This window comes from Chiloscyllium plagiosum, chromosome 10 (genome assembly GCF_004010195.1).
Source record: "Chiloscyllium plagiosum isolate BGI_BamShark_2017 chromosome 10, ASM401019v2, whole genome shotgun sequence".
NCBI lineage: Eukaryota > Metazoa > Chordata > Chondrichthyes > Orectolobiformes > Hemiscylliidae > Chiloscyllium > Chiloscyllium plagiosum.
In genome coordinates this window covers 53845404-53859991 of record NC_057719.1, presented here as the reverse complement: position 1 = coordinate 53859991, position 14588 = coordinate 53845404, and positions in this window count along the sequence as shown.

The following is a 14588-nucleotide window of genomic DNA, read 5'->3' as shown; positions in this document are numbered from 1 at the left end:
TTAATTGTCACGTTAGTGAAAAAAACATGTCCGAACTTGAGGAATGTTTTACTTTCCGTTTCTCTTATCTCTCATCAGTCTGTACACTGCATTAGTCAATGTGCAACAAACATGATTTAACTATCTCATCACTCTTAATGAAGAAATGAATGTGAATGCTGTTCCACAACCACATCTAATTGCCTTCACCTCATGTTGCCTATCTGGACAGAAACACATGTGGGTCTTTCAGTCTGTCCATTGTAATGCCTATTGCCACAAATGTGCAACACCAATTTGCTCAAGGTTACACAAAATGCAAATTTGCAGCTTCAAGGGCTTGAAATTTCCCTACAATGAGGGCAGCACATTGGCTCAGTGGTCAGCACTGCTATCTCATAGTGCCAGGGACCTGGGTTCAGTTCTTGCATGTTCTCCCCGTGCCTTTGTGGATTTCCTCCGGATGATCCAAATTTCTCCCATAGTGCAAAGATGAGCAGATTAGTTGGATTAGCCATGGTAAACATAAGGTTCGGGGATAGGTTGAGGGAGCTAGGACTGAGTTGCTCTCCAAAGTGTCAGTGCAGACTTGATAGGCCAAATGGCCTCTATCAACACTGTAGGCTTTCTATGGTTCTACGAACTGTTCATACTCAGTATCCTGTCTTCACTAATGATTATAAAGAAATATAATGCTCAGCTTAAAAGTCAAATATCACACATTGCTACAAAAGGGAACCAGCAAGAATTTGAATAGGATTAAATTTCACTGAATTTGTTAAGTATGTGGATATTGGTCTGAATCTTCCAATTTGCAAAGAAGCCTGCTGTGTTCTGAGACTCTGAGGAAGTCTCAATAGGTGCAATACTCGTGTAGGTATTTATACATCCAATTTCCAGTTTTACCCTGACCTGATCATTCTGCAATTGCAAAGACAGTGGAATGAGATGGCCAGAACCACAGAGGCCTGGGCTGCTTGCTGTGAACATGCCATGGTTGTTATGTGAATTTACTTGGAGATTTTCATAGCATGTTTAAACCCAGGTGCTCTTGACATAAATCAGCTGGCATGTTTGGCACAATGGCAATTGCAACAATACTCAACTCAACAGTATTCAAATCCTTCCTCTTCAAACCCAATAAGATTCAGCACCCTCACTCAACCATGTAGCTGCCCCCCCCCAACCCCTGCTCCCGTCAAAATTCATTCTCCCAGACAATATGCATCCTTCCTGTCATCCCTGTCCCTATTTGGATGGGTCAGTATTGTCAGGTTGGAAGTGTGCGTGTGTGTATGTGGAGGTCAGCGATGAAAAAATATGCAGTACCTGTATTGGGTGTTGACAGTTTCACTTCGTGCGGCTGGAATTGTTTCAGCAATTGGTCTTCCAAATCTGTTTGTCCATATATTCCTGGTGGAGTCGGCATTGGAAGGGCAAAGACTCAAGCATTAGATGAATAAGTGGGCAGATTAAATTGTAGTGGGCATCAGATATGCCCTGCAAATGTTGATCATAAAATCTGGATTATTAACTTTTCAAAATTGGAAGTTGTGTTAATCTGGCAAAATGAATGGCTGCTATGCAATTTGGAATGCAGAGGAGGAAGTTCTGTAGTCAGCAATATGTTGGTGGTGGAAACCAGAGAAGACTATTCACTGTTGTTGCAGGGATGAAAGATCTCATGCCAGTGTGCCACAAGTGTCCTTTGCAGCCAACAGGGTTGTGAAAGGTTCCAACAGTTCCTACATACTTCAGTTCTTCACAATGATATGAGCCTTTTTTGTGAAGTACTGGGTTTTAACATCCCCTCTGTACTTTCCAGTTGAAAGCACCAGGGCTAAAGCACCAGGGCTAAAGCAGCTCTCCTGTAGCACAGCACACAAACATTCCCGAGTTCCCTTATTCTTATAATGAAATCAAAATAGGGGGAAAGTTCCTAATGGAAAATACTGCGAGCACTTTCTAAAGTTAAGGAAGAGAAGTATGTTGAAGATTTTGTGAAGTTCTAATAATCATTATTGTATTTGGCCATTTAGAATTTCCATCCATTTCCTGCTGAGCTCCTGACTACCTTGGATGTCTATTTTATATTAGAGTGGTGCTGGAAAAGCACAGCAGTTCAGGCAGCATCCGAGGAGTAGGAAAATCGATTTTTTGGGGGCAAAAGCCCTTCCTGATGAAGGGCTTTTGCCTGAAACATCGATTTTCCTGCTCCTCGGATGCTGCCTGAACTGCTGTGCTTTTCCAGCACCACTCTAATCTAGACTCTGGTTTCCAGCATCTGCAGCCCTTGTTTTTACCCTGTCTATTTTATATGAGTGTAATCCTGTTAGCACAAATTGGCCCTAATGTTTGTCATTGTGCAATATGTATTTGACATCCCACTGTCATTTTTTGGAAATCACCCTCTAGCCTACGCTTTGTTTTAAGCCAGCGCTGCTGATAACAAATATTGATGGAGAATGATGAGTCCCCACTAGTACTGCTTAAAGGGATCATGTAGTATTTACAGGTCAGTTGCCAATTATTTATTTTGACTCCTGGTACAATTGGGATGTGCTTTCCTATACTTGTTTATGTTTTGATTTGTTGCCAGGAATTAGTCCGATCAGTGCTGAAATATTGGTTTGTAGATGTAAAATCTTGAGCTGAAATAAGTTTCTTCCAGTCATGAATGGACTGACCGGGCTTCCTCTGAGATTTGCACATGACTGGAGAATGAAAAGAGGGCATATTAAGCAGGACAATCAGCAACAACAAAGGGGAGGAGGGTAAGAAGGATTCTGAAGCGGGCATCATGTGGCAGGGATTTTAAGAAGCAGCTACATTGGTTAACAGAGTGAATGAAGGGTGTGACTCCCTAGAAATCCTTTTAAACATTGGTATCCAAGACCACAATGGTAGTAATTTGAAGTTTCAAAGCAACAGTCTGAGCTTCTGTTCCAGCACTCAAAACTTTAATGGAAATTGCTTGTATCACAATGCAAACTGTAGCATTGTTTATCAATCAGTACATTATTATGTGATTTATTGGTATGCTGCTGAAGGTGACCAACCAATCCATCTAGGGGGAGACAGGCTTCCAAGCTCTTCAGAAAGCCCAGTTACAACTTAGAGGCAGACTCAAAAAGCCTTGACATTGAACACAGAATTTTGGCAGGGGGTCCAAATATTTGGCTATGTATAGCCATCAGCTGCATTCTGTAGTCTGTCTCTTTGCAACCTAACTAGTGTGCAGCCTTGCCCTGCTATGAGCTGGCCTCTTTTTGCACTACTCTGACTCTGTTCACTCTACCCAGTGATCTCACCGACTGCAGATCTCTCCTCCTATCCTAATCTGTAAAATACAGACAGCTCCCAGTTTTTATTCTGAGGTCAGGTACGCAGAGGTAAGAGAAATTCAGGCTTTGTGAGCACATGCTTTAAAAAAAGCCAACCTGAACTTCCCAGTTTTAGTCTAGGTCAGGAGGTGGGAACTGGTGGGCGAGTTGTGAGTTGGGCTAGATGACCCAGGAAGAGAGGAATTGGTTGTGGGTTCCTGAGGCAAGCTGGAAGAAAGCGTGCAAGGGACTCCAGCACTATCTTCAAAGTTTAAAAATAAAATTTGAAACATGGCAGAGCTAAGTGATCCCACAGCCAATGGATCAGATCTAAGCTCCGCTGAGCTGCCTCATCCAGCATCCAGTCTGCATGGTGATGGACAATTAAGCAACTCACTAGAAGAGGACACTCCACAAATATCCCCATTCTCAACGATGGGGGAGTCCAGTACATCTGTGCAAAAGGTCAGGTTGAAGCATTTGCAAAAATCTTCAACCAGAAGTACCAAATAGATGATCCATCTCTACCTTCTTCAGAAATCCGCAACACCACAAATACTAATCTTCGGCCAATTTGATGCATACCTCGTGATATCAAGATATGGCTGAAGATAGTGGATATTGTAAAGGCTGTAGGTCCTAACGACATTCCAGCAATTGTATTGAAGACTTGTGCTCGAGAACAGGCTGTACCCTTACAAAGTTGTTGCAGTACAAATGCAACACAGGCATCGATCCGACAATGTGGAAACTTGCCCAGATACATCCCTTGCATGAAAAGAGGACAAATCCAACCAGCCACTTAATGTCTTATCAGTCACCTCATGATCATCAGTAAAGTGATGGAAGGTGTTATCGACAGTGCTAATTGGCAGCATCTGCTCAGCAATAACCTGCTCAGTGATGTCAAGTTTGGATTCCACCAAGACCACTCAGCTCCTGACCTCATCACAACTTTGGTTCAAGCATGGAAATGAGCTGAATTTCTGAGGTGAGTATGACAGGCCTAAACATCAAGGCTACATTTAATTGGGTGTGACATCAAGGAGCCCTAGCAAAACTGGAATCAATATGTATTAGGGGCCAACACCCAAGTGGTTGGAGCCATACGGGACACAAAGTAAGATTGTTCTGGTTGTTGGAGATCAGTATCTCATTTCCAAGACACCACTACAGGAGTCCCTCAGAGCAATGTCCTAGGCTGAAACATCTTCAGCTGTTTCATTAATGAACCTCCGTCCATTGTAAGGTCAGAAGTAGGGATGTTCACTGATGATTGTACAATGTTCAGCACCTTTCGCAACTCCTCAGATACTGAAGCAGTCAATATTCAAATTCAACAAGGCCAGGACAAATTGTAGTTAATTAGAATGGGGAAAGATCTTGACTAATTGGAGTCGTATCTAGCAGAACAGAGGATGATTATTAATTGTTAGGATCAGAACAACTTTCAGCCTTGAACCAATAAGTGGAAAGTAACAGTTGCACCCCAAAATTGCCAGATAATAACCATAAATGATTGGCATTCCATATATTACCATCACTGTTTCCCCACTGTTGACATCCGAGGAGGTCAATGACCTGGACCAGCTACATATCTGGTGGAGCTACCTAAGGAAGGTCAGGGACTCAAAATTCTTTTGCAAATAACTTTATTCTTGTGTTTCTAATGCCTGTTCATTATGTAATATGCACAAGGCAGGAGTTTGATGGAATGTCTCCACTTGTGAGAGTGGATGCAACTCAGCAATACTCAAGATGCTTGACATCATCCAGGACAGAGGAACATACTTATTTGGCACCACATTCATCAGCTTCGAAACTCATTTTCTTCATCAGTGATGCATTATGGTGGCAATGTGTACCATCTAAAACATGCACTGCCATAATTCACCGAGAATCCTTTGAAAGCACCTTCCAAACTTGCAACCTCTACTACCTAGAAGGATGCGTGGGAACACCACCTGCAAGGTCTTCCTAAGTCTCTCACCCCACTGACTTGGAACAATATCAGTGTTCCTTCATTGCTGTTGGCTCAAAATCCTGATGCTCTTTTCCTAGTGGAACTGCAGATGTAGCTACACCCACAGACTGCTGTGATTCAAAAAAGTGAGTTCCCCACCATCTTCACTGGGTAGTTAGGGATGGGCAATAAGGAAAGTACTATCCCACATCCAATGAATAAATAAAACTCATGTGTTTGTGCACTTTTATGTGTGAGCATACTTTTATTTCACAATTGCAAAAGATGCCTTACATCTTTCAAAGGATGTTTTTTTTTTTAAATTCATTCATAAGGTGAGGCATCACTGGCTTGGCCAGCATTTATTGCAATCACTAATTGTCCACAGGGCAGGTAAGAGTCAGATAAGAGTCAACCACATTGCTGTGGGTCAGACATCACATGTAGGCCAGACCAGGTAAGGATGGCAGTTCCCTGCTCTGAAAGACATTAGTGAACCAACGAGTTTTTCCATCAATTGATGCTAGTTTCTGGTCACCATTAGACTCATCATTATAGACTTTCGTTATTAAGTTCAATAACCAAGTTATACTGGGCCTGGTTTTGGGAAATGAGCCCAGACAGGTAAATGAAGTTTTAGTGGGGGAGCATTTCAGGAGTAGTGACCATAATACCCTGAGTTTTAAGATACCTCATGGCTAGGGATAACAGCAGTCCTCCGGTGAAGATGTTAAATTAGAGGATGAACTACAGCAATACTATGCAGGAACTGAAGAATTTTGATTGGAGGTGGCTGTTTGGGGGTAAATCGGACATGTGGGAGTATATCAAACGGCAGTCGATGAGAGTTCAGGAGCAAGCACGTTCCTGTGAGAATGAAGGAAAAGTATGACAAGTTATGTGAACCTTGGATGACCAGGAATGTTATGACCTTGGTCAAAAAGAAAAAAAGAAGCATTAGTAAGGTCCAGAGGGTGGGAACTGACAAAGCCCATGAAGTAAAAAAGGAAAATAGGAAAGAACTTAAACGAAGAATTAGAAGGACTAAAAGGCATCATAAAAAGTCAGTATCAAACAGGAATAAGGAAAATCTCAAGGCTTTTTATACGTACATAAAAAGCAAGAGGTAGCCAGGGAAAGGGTTGGCCCACTTTATGTCGGTATTCACTGAGAGGTTAGGAAACTCGGGTTGTGTTCTATGGAGTGGCAGAGGCTGAGGGGAGACTTGAAAGAAGTCTCTAACATTATGAGATGCATAGATAGGGTTGAAGGTCAGAATCTTTCTCCCAGAGTTGAAATGTCTCATACTAGGAGCCATGCATTCAAGGTGAGAGGGGAAAGTTTAAAGGAGATGTGAGAGGCAAGTTTTTTACACAGAGAGTAGCAGGAATCTGTAACACACTGCCAGGAGTGGTGGATAGAGGCAGATATGATAAGGGCATTTAAGAAACTTTTATTTAGCACATGAGTATTTAAGGAATGGAGGGGTGTGGACCAAGGGCAGTAGAAGGGATTAGTTTAATTTAACATTATGTTCGGCACAACATCATGGGATGAAGGGACTGTTCCTGTGTAGATGCTGGAAATCTGGACTAAACATGTCTCACAGCATCTATGGAGAGAAAACAATTAATGTTTCAATCAAACTCATCTTTTCTTTGCAATAGAATAGTTGTCTTCATTATGATGCTTTTAGCCCTGTCAGTGGTCAGAGTCTCAATTATGCCATTTCTCATGGTGATCAATACTGTCTCCTTTTTAAGGGTTAAACATGCAGGTGTGCTTGTTCACCTCCAATTCTTTCCTGTTGCCTGCACTTATATTCTATCCTTCTCTTGCAAGAAAGAATTGCATGAGTGTATGACTGGCATTATGTTTGGTGATGTGGTTGTTGTTGTTGAATACATTGTGTGTGATCTAAGAGACTGCAATAATTCTAAACGGTGTGAGGGAAAGACAATATTAATGAATTTTAAGACCAAATGCTTATTGTTTAATAATTACTTAAAGGTGAATGATGTTTGTGTATAGAACAGAGCAGCGGATTAATCTTGTGATGCAGTTCATAAAACATCTAGTTTGAACTTGAGCTTGCTCTCACTTTGACCTTCTCCTTGAACTGTACTGAGATTCATGGAACAACACAACACTGCTTGTACTGAAATGTTTAACATGCTAAAAATGCTCTCCAAGTTGTCATTGACCTTCTCCCCTCTTCTCAGCTGCATGGAGGGCCTCTCAACCTTCTGAGAATGCAAAGCATTTCTCTTCATTTTCCACACCTTGTACCATAACTTCCATGATTTGTTTAATGTCTGCAGTATCTACCCCTTCAAGTATTTAGCCATTAGTCAAATTATCAATGACTTCTGAAAACATTTCACCAGCTCTTACTATCTTTAAGTTGGACTAATCATACACAGTATTGAGCACCTTACAATGCAGTCAGAACTTGGAGGATAAACACAGCAATCATTTATAAGAACAGGCAGCATCAATTTAGTTTGCTGTTTGTAAAACATTGCATTAATATGGATTAATAACATTCCCAGAGCTCCATGCCTAATTCTCAGAGTTAGGCTGTTTCTCCCCCAAAATATTACCACTCTATATGCCTGCTAACAGAGCATCAACTTTATTCAATATGTTGGGTGCATTTACCTGCCCAGCACATTGGAAGTTCAATAGGCCGTTTAACACACAAAAATGTGTAGAGTTTAGCTATATTCTGAGCCATCATGTCTCTTAGCATTACTACCTAATTTCAGTTGGAAGTGATGGAACAAAGTTAGGGTATGTTGAAATGCATGAGTATTTTGCAAAATCAGTTTTTGTCTAACTTTCTACTCATTGATATTTCAAAACCAGATATAATGTGAAGAAAAATTTAGGATAAGATTTTTAGCTTCCACACCGTCCCATTCTTTCTTTTTCATACAACATCTTGAATATATGGTTTCAGTGCAAAGTTCGATTTAAAAAGATTTTTATTTATTTGAAAGCACAGGAATTTGTACATTACACAATTGGTTGGCACAGAATGCAAGCATATTTCTCCAAAGGTCATTTCAGCAATGAAAGTGATTAAACCATTGTTCTAGCCATATATCTGTAAGACACAATGTTTAATTCAACTTGTCAGTATTATCAGGCAATACAGATTATGAAGTCAAGAACCCTGCAGCTCATTACTTCAGAACAAAAATCAGCACAGCAAAAACAGCAGATATCTATTGTGTGTGCTCTTTTAAAATGAGAGATAATGGGATTTGGAATCGAATGGTTTCAGTCTCTCGGTCAATAAGATTAACCATGGACTATTTCATAACTTATTTGAAGATAGACTAAAACCCTACTTTTGGATTATCCTCCCTTTTCTGTGTTTCCAAAATTAATTTTATTTTATTTGTTTTAAACAAAGTTGTGCTATTCTTAAAGGTTGTGTTTTATAATTTGCTTTCCTTGCTTCCTCCTTTGACAGTTACCCATGAGTCCCTTAACATCATTCCTCTGTCAGTCACTTCCAAATTCAGTTGCTATTTAACTGAACACAGGCATTACATTTCTGCTTTTAGCTTCTTTTCATCGATTTACATGATATCTACCCATTCATTTTTAATCACCTAATTCTCTGTATTATGCTGTCTTAGTGCTTTTGTCTCCATTTCTATACATTATTCAACCTAGGTATGATTATTCTTTTCAGGTGATAAGCTTAGGAATGGCAGATTGGGTTTGCCACCTTTCAAAGGATACAGTAGAATGTGGTAGGCATCACCCTTTATCTCTGGTGTACTATATACTGTCAGTCGGGATTAGCTGTCAGATTTTCCTGTTCAATACACAATTTGTATAATATTACAAGTGACTCAGCTAGTATATGACAACCAGCTTTTCACATTGAATGCAAGGCAGAAGTATCAATACAAAGCCTAAACTCTAATACCATGTTTCACAGAATATAAAATATTTGCAGGCTCCATTTCAATAGCTAAAAAGCATCAACACACTAAACATTATTAAAAGTGCGCAAGGACTGCACATTTCTTGAACTGAGGGGTTGCATATATAGTTTCCCACTTCTGTCCAGAATTTAAGGAATCTTGAAAAATTATAACCAATGCATCCCCTCCCACATTATCCTAGTCCCAAGCCTCCAATCGGCACCGCCCTCCCCTCTGACCTTTCACCTTCTCCCTCACCTTCATCCACTTATTACTTTCCCAGGAACCTAGTACCAAACCCACCCCTCTCCCATTTATCTCTCAGCCCCGACCCACAAGCCTCATTCCTGATGAAGGGCTTATGCCCGAAACGTTGATTCTCCTGCTCCTCGGATGCTGCCTGACCTGCTGTGCTTTTCCAGCAACACCCTCTCGACTCTGATCTCCAGCATCTGCATCCTCACTTTCTCCATCCTCTATCTTTCTAACCATAATATAGAATTGTCAGAGTTGGACTGGGGTGGCCAAAGTCAGAAGTTACACATCGCCAGGATATGGTCCAGCAGGTTTAGTTGAAATCACAAGCTTTCAGAGTGTCAGGTTTTCACCTGATGAAGGAGCAGCACTCTGAAAGCTAATGATTTCAAATAAACCTGTTGGATAACCTGGTGTTGTGTCCCTTCTGACTTTATCTTTACAGCCATTTCTTTTAAATCTCTAGGAACAGAACCTTACCAGACTGTGGGTTATAGTGAGATGAGTGGATGAATTGGGTGTTCAATGAGCCCTGTCTCCATGTTGAGATCATCTCCTCACATTGAGTATACTTTTCTCAAGCAGCATGGCAAGATTCTCACTAGGCAGTGGCAAATTTCCTACCATGCTGGTGATTGCTGGTTAATAGTCTTGTTAACAGCCTGTTTTACTACGGAACCAGAGCGGATTCAAGTTGGGCTCCAAAATACTTCTATATTGGACATGAAAAACCACCTACCATCTTGGGTACGCCCATTAGGTACCGGTCGTATGTGCCCCACACCCATGTACATCAACATTTGACATGTGCCAATGTATGAACTTTCATGGCACTCACCAATCCGCGAGTTGGATGATTTTCTTCATCAATTTTGCACCTCAGACTCTACCAGCAACCATCATTGTAACACTGCAGCAAGCACACAGTGCACTCAGGGATACACATCCAGCTCATGGACCAGACCAGGCTGTGATCATAGTTGTTTTAAGTTCTTTCCTCATTTTTGCATTAATAACTTGGCCTTTCTGAACAGTTTTCTAAGTCTCCTTTTGCTGGAACTTTCCCCCTCACTACTAAACTTAAAGCCCTCTCTATGTTTCTATGAATTGCAAGTACATTTATCCGAGTACAATTCAAGTGAAGACTTTTTGAATGGTACATCTCCAAATTACCCGGTAGTGGTGCCACTGTCCCATGAGTCAAGATATATTTTTACCACAGTAATCTTCGACCGATTCATTCAACTGTCAAAATCATGTTACCCTCTGCCAATTAATTTGAGGTTCAAGTAGTAATATCCTTTTGTTTTGAGAAAGCAAGTCTTCTTTATGAACCATTTTCAATATGGGGTGCTGATGATAAAGGACAGAAAATCACAATTGGTAATTAAAGTGACGAATAAACATCACAAAGGACAATACAACTAGCAAACAAAAAGTAAGCAGAAGAGATGAGAATAGGCCTCTGTTAAATCAATACCAGCCTTCAGTTTTTAAAAAATATATTGAGATGCTTTTTCTTCTTACTTCTGCAGCATTTAAGTTCCATTGTAGTATCCTTGTCTGGAATTCTGTGCTGAATAAGCACTCTATTACTGTATGCATTCTGCTGAACATATAAACAAACCAATTCAAAAACACAGTTATTTTTACTGTAGAGTTCTGGTAATTCAAACATTCTACTGGATTGACTGAGTAAAGCAATTTTGAGCATCTTGATAAAGCACAGCTGCCTGCATAATTTTATCTGATGATCTCTACTCATATCAATGTAGTATCCCCTAACTTTAACTACAGAAAGCTATTGTCAAAAGGACATGGGGCAGGGACAACCTAAAATTGATCTAAAACTAAGAATAGAAATGAATAATATCTCGGCTGTTCAAAGGAGTGTTCTGCTTATGCCTATCAAAATACAGAAACAATTTTATTGGCAAAGCTGATCAGTATACATTGTCCATTGTTACATTCAGAATATCAATGTGCACAGATTCTCAGGATGACCTTTTCTAAAATGTTATTAATGTTTATTAATGCAGCTAATAAAAAAATATGCAGCTGATAAGAGCTAGTATGAACATGAAAGCTTTAAATAATTTAAAATAAAAGCAGAAATTGGTGGAAATACTCAGTAGATCTGGCAAATTTGAGCCATGTCACAATCATGGGGAAATGGAATATTGATATTCAACATTCATTATTTGAAGTTAATCCCAAGATTTTAATGAACTAGGGATGGTTTTAAAAAGTGCATTATTGACCTAAAATAGGGGCTGCAATCACCTGACAAGCCCAGGGAACTTGTGAAATATACAAAACTGGTTTCATTGGAATTACCCAATATAATCAAAAGGCTTCACTGTGTCTCACACCTGCACACACACACACACACCATGGATGCTGGGGAAAATATAAGCACTACGGCAGTTAAGCGATAGTGTGGGGTTAAAGAAAGAGATATAACAAAAAGTAATCAAAAGGCATTGAAGCTCAATGTGGCATCAAGAAAGTTGTAAATTTGTTTTACTCTCACTTGTGTGGTAAATTCACACATTGAAGATGAAAGGGACTCTATAAATTTCCAGCTTGGAATGAGACAGAGATACCAGAATTGACAAAGAAATGGTATATTCACATCAGACTTAAAGCATTGAAACATAGAATCCCCAATATGGAAACAGGCTATTTGGCCCCAAAAATTCCATAACAATTCTCCAGAGAGGATCTCATCTAGACTCACCCTCTCCCACCCTGCCCCCCTCCGCCCCCCCCACACACACACACGCACCTCCACCCTTTCCTATCCTTGCATTAAACATGGCTAATCCACCTCACGTACACATTTTTAGACTGTGGGACAAAACCAGAGGACCCAGAAGAACCCCACACAGACACAGGGAGATCACACAAACTCCACCCAGACAATCACTTGAGGCTGGAATTGAATGCAGGCCCCTAATTTAGTGAGGCAGCTGTGCTAAACACTGAGCCACCATACTGCCTGAGATGGAAGGGGGGAAAACAACAAATGGATTGAAAACACCAAAGACTCTAAAAGCTCTTCTCCCTTCCTCTATTTCAATCTCAGAATATAATGCTGGTGAAAAACCAAGGAGAACTCAAGATTTTTTACAAGTTTTGCCATTTTTGATGAAAATGGACAACAGATAAGCTTTTGGGATTCAGGTTTCACTTTTACAACCCAAACACTCTTTTTAAAATGTCGAGAGTGTAGTGCTGGGAAAGCACAGCAGGTCAGAAGGTATCCGAGGAGTAGGAGAATCTATGTTTTGGGCATAAGCCCTTCATCAGGAATGTGGTTTGTGGGCCGGGGCTGAGAGATAAATGGGAGGGGTGTGGGGCTTGCGGAAAGGTAGCTGAAAAAATGATAGGTTGATGAAAGTAAGGGAGAAGGTGATAGGTCAGAGGGGGCAGTGATGGATGGATCCAGAGGACTGTACTGTGTTGGAGGTTTGGGACTGGGATAATGTGGGGGAGAGGGAAAATGAGGAAACTGTTGAAATAGACATTTATCCTGTGTGGTTGCAGAGTCCCAAGGCGGAATATGAGGCGTTCTTCTTCCAGGTGTCGGTTTGGTGGTGGAGGAGGCCCAGGACCTGCTTGATGAAGTGGGAGGGGGAGTTGGCATGTCCAGTCATGGGATAGTGAGGTTGGTGGGTACGGGTGTCCCAGAGATGTTCTCTGAAGCTTTCACAAGAAAGTGTCCTGTCCCCCCGACGTAGAGGAGACCACACCGGGTGCAACGGATGACATTGGTAGAGATACGGCTAAATTACTGATGGAAGGAAGGATCCCTTGGGGTGTTGGACATAGGTGAGGGGAGTGGTATGGATGCAGGTTTTGCATTTCCTGCGGTGGAGTAACAAGGAGTGGGGTGTGTGCTGTAATTCTTTCTGACAGAAGCAGAGGAGGAGCAAGGAGGCAGATGCAACAGACAAAGATGTTATTAGTGGTGGTAAAGAGATGTCAAATGGGTGTAAGTTAAGGTGTAAAAAGGAAGACAATGTGTCCTCTCTACTAAAAGCAAAGTAAACAAGCCACAAACAAGACACGACTGTGGAGGGGAGGGGGAGAGAACGTAAGAAAAATGGCCAAACACAGTCAGTTTCTGATGTTATGCAATTCAGTATTGAGTTCTCGAGGCTGTAAAGTGTCTAAATGGAAAGTAAGGTGTTATTCACTGAACTGGTGTTGTGCTCCATTGAAACATTGCAGCAAGCAATGGGTGTGTAGATGGATTACACATTCATGGTGGAGGATTAGAAAACTGGAAATTGTGGAACCAACATAAAGTGTTGGAAGAATCTAAAATGTAAGTGTGGAGGGATTGAACAATAGGAGAAAAATAGAGACAAAATAGAAAAAAATGCATTCAGAGGGGCAGGACTAAACTGACATTGTATACCAAGGCAATCCTGTTTGTGGATCTTGGGGAGGAGGTCGATAAGGCTATGTGTAGTTGGGGAAGTAGTGAGAAGCAGTTGGAAAATCTTCAGTAAAGATGAAACCCGTGATAGACCTGGAAACTACAACCCAATGTTCAGTGGTGAGGTCATTATCTGGGGTGAGATAGGAGGAGATAGAGTCATAGAGATGTACAGCATGGAAACAGACCCTTTGGTCCAACCCATCCATGCCGACCAGATACACCAACCCAATCTAGTCCCACCTGCCAGCACCCGGCCCATATCCTTCCAAACCCTTCCTATTCATATACCCATCCAAATGCCTCTTAAATGTTGCAAGTGTACCAGCCTCCACCACATCCTCTGGCAGCTCATTCCATACATGTACCACCCTCTGCATGAAAACGTTGTCCCTTAATTCTCTTTTATATCTTTCCCCACTCACCCTAAACCTATGCCCTCTAGTTCTGGACTCCCCGACCCCAGGCAAAAGACTTGTCTATTTATCCTATCCATGCCCCTCATGATTTTGTAAACCACTATAAGGTCATCCCTCGGCCTCCGACGCTCCAGAGAAAACAGCCCCAGCCTGTTCAGCCTCTCCCTGTAGCTCAGATCCTCCAACCCTGGCAAAATCCTTGTAAATCTTTTCTGAACCCTTTCAAGTTTCACAACATCTTTCCGATAAGAAGGAGAC